This window comes from Limulus polyphemus, unplaced genomic scaffold, assembly GCF_000517525.1.
Source record: "Limulus polyphemus unplaced genomic scaffold, Limulus_polyphemus-2.1.2 Scaffold725, whole genome shotgun sequence".
Taxonomy (NCBI): Eukaryota; Metazoa; Arthropoda; class Merostomata; order Xiphosura; family Limulidae; genus Limulus; species Limulus polyphemus.
The window spans coordinates 280,301-283,617 of NW_013666335.1; the positions used below are offsets into that span (position 1 = coordinate 280,301).

The 3,317-nt window shown below is 33.4% G+C and overlaps 1 pseudogene; it reads left to right on the top strand.

The window, feature by feature from the left end:
• Window positions 1-498: 498 nt before the first annotated feature.
• Window positions 499-3,317, top strand: part of LOC106460186 — a 161,824-nt pseudogene continuing 159,005 nt past the window's right edge.

Consider the following 3,317-nt stretch of genomic DNA (forward strand, 5'->3'; position numbering starts at 1 on the left):
GCGAAATTCCAAAACAAACAATTAGGCAAGGCTGGCGCATATAGCCCTCATATGTCTTTGAGGGTATATCAGAAACAAACCAAACGATGCTTTAGTTACAAAAATAACAACTGCTTTGCAATTAAATAAGCTAATGTTTTGTTTGTTTTTTATGAGAACGTAAGCTGTTCTAAGAATTCATCGTTTCATTTATTATAAAACACCCACTTAGGATTTTACATATCATTCATTCTTAAATATAATCATTCCTTTAAATAGTTGAGTTTACGTACATCCCAAGTTTCAAACTATTTATTTCGGGTAAGCCGAAAGAAGCACAATGGGTTATCTGCGCTGTTCTCATCACAAGTTTCTCACGTTTTCTTTATTTTTCTACGTCTTCTAAACTGTGTTAATTAAACTAAAACAAAATGTATATATGGTGTTTTCGTAGAATGAAATATATTTTAAACTTGTTCACAATTTTATTTTGAAATACAGGTGAGCTTCAAATCTACCTTAACTATGAAGAAATCACGTATATGAACTCGAGACTTATACTGAGGTGAGTAACACTTACAGAATTTTTAAAGAAGTGACATTGTTTAATTATTTTAAAGTATGTAATGCTACTCATGTATTTAATAGTCTATGAAAATGTACATTAGTTCTATACCAAGTATCGTATTATTGACATCGTACAGTCGGTCTTTCAAGCATGTTTTATCGTAATAAGGGAGTGCCTTTAACAACTTAGTAATTTTTTATTTCATTTTATAATTCATTTTTAGCTTATTTAGAAGTGTTTTGAATACTAATTTCAAGTTTCGAAACTGTTATAAAAGTTCCTCGATGAGACAGCAGAAAGTTTACGGACTTACAACGCTAAAATCCAAGGTTCGAATCCCTGCGGCAAACACAGCATCTAGCTCAATTTGGCTTTGCTCTAAAAACAAACAAACCTCACTCTTTTAAAAGACATGTGTTCCAATTTCTAATACAAAAATATTTTATCAAGGACCAGATTAAATTATCACAAATAATAGAATAAAATTAAAGATCTTTAATGATTAAAATCATTTTACAACAGAGATTGATTAAAATTATTAATACTGAATTATCATTAAAGAACAGTAAAGTCATACATATCTTTATACACAAAGACACTTGATAATAACTAGTTATTGATGAAGGGTAAAGTTAGGTTTAATTTTTACGTATTAAAACACTTGTTGATAATGGCTAGTTATTGACAAAGAACAGTTAAAACCGAGGGTAAAGTGAATTATAATATTCTAACACAAAAAAATTGTTGATAATGGCTAGTTATCAATGAAGAAGGGTAAAGTCAGGAATAATTACACACCATAACATTTGTTGAGAAGTGGTTTTTGTTAATGGTGGATAAGGCTGGGTATAATATTCATCTACGAAAATACTAGTTATCAAAGAAAAAGTTTATATTCAGGGGTGATAATTAGATATAAAAATTTGCTGATAAATAGTTTTTGATTGTCTGTGTGTTTGTTATTAAGCACAAAGCTACACAATGAACTACCTTTGCTGTACCCACTGTAGGTATCAAAACCTGAGTTTTAGCATTATAAGCCAACAGACTTACTACTGAGCCACTAGTGGGCTAACTAGTTTTTGATGGAGGAGGTTATAGTATAATGTTCACACAAAAACACTTGCTGATAATTACTAGTTATCAAGAAAGTAAAGTCATACAAGCACACTCTTTTAAAAAAGACATGTTACAATTTCTAATACAAAAATATTTTAAGAAAGACAGATGGTTGTGGATAGAGCTTATTAGAAGGTGAAGGAACTACTGAAAATGTCAATATTGTGACATTGATGCTGGCTGTTATGCATTGCATATGTAATGTAGATGATGTTGAAATACTTTGAACCAACAAAGTTGAACCTAGGAATTAGATAGGTCAAAACTCGTGCACAAAACCTTGTTGATAATAACTATTTATTGGTTAAGAATGGTACAGGCGTATATAATATTTATGTAAAAAAATACTTTTGTCTATGATGGCTAGTTACTGATGGAAAAGGATTAAAAAAAATAACACATGCCTATGCAGTGTATCACTCACATGATTAGGTGTTTATTGGAATCCCAAAAACATATTATAAAGAGAATCAGTTAACATTTTACTGGTGGCAGTATTCTGTTGAAGTTATCTCCTTCACCTTTTTCAGAGCCATAAAAGTCTTGGCAAATTCTTTTTGAACCAAACAAAGTTCTTTTTGCATCCCAGAAGCACCCATTTCCTCTCAGCTTCATCCACATCCCTCCTCCAATTGGTCACAGAGTCCAGGCTTCCATCCATTCAGCTGCCTGGACCTGACAGTGATGTTTTAAGGAAGGTGAAGTAAGTTGGGATGTGGGTTGGCACTGTTGTTTAGAGCTCTTGCCAGACAGATGGTTGTGGATAGAGCTTATTAGAAGGTGAAGAAACTACTAAAAATGTCAATATCATGACATTGATGCTGGCTGTGATGCATGGCATATGCAATGTAGAAGATGTTGAAATACTTTGAACCAACAAAGTCAGACCATCCTAAGTATTAGATAGGTCAAATCTCAACTCTGGAAATGCGTTTTCTTAGTTTAGGGATATGATAGTTCCATAGCAGTTGCTAATAGATCAAGTGATGATGATGTTGGTCATTATGCAACCTCAAACAGGAGTTTGCAGGAGTGGACAGGCATCAAGGCAGGTCATGTATTCACCCATCTAAAATTGAGCTTCAGCTGTAATAGATGAGGGCTTGCAGGTTCAGCTCCACAGATATGTCAGAGAGAGAGAGGCTGCATTTTCCTGACCACTGGTGCTGGTGGAAGACAGGAGTTGTTAATGGTTATTTTATTGTTGTAGACTCTAGAGCTAACAAATTTATGGCTTCTGACAGAACCTGAAAGTCAAACAAGTCAGCCAACAACTCATCTTCACCCATCAACTCAACTACCCTTCAACCATACAAAAGATTAGGTCAACTTTATGATCTGTGGGGACCACACAGAAGGTAACCTCCCAAGTTACCAAAAAAAAAGTTTTTTCTCTATTGTTGAGAATAAAGGTGGTCAAGGAACAAGTAAAAGGATGAAATCACAACTGGCTAGCTGAGTGGACTAGATAACCAGAAGAGTTAAGAATTTTATCTTATGTAGAAAATGTCAGGATTGAAGTGTTTATTCACGTGGATTCTGTTGGAAGTTCAACTAGAAGTGTAAGATTCAAAGTTATAAACTCCCAGTCACAGATGTTATCTTTCTAAAAGTCACTTTTAGATAAAGAATTTTAAAAACTGTTGCTTGG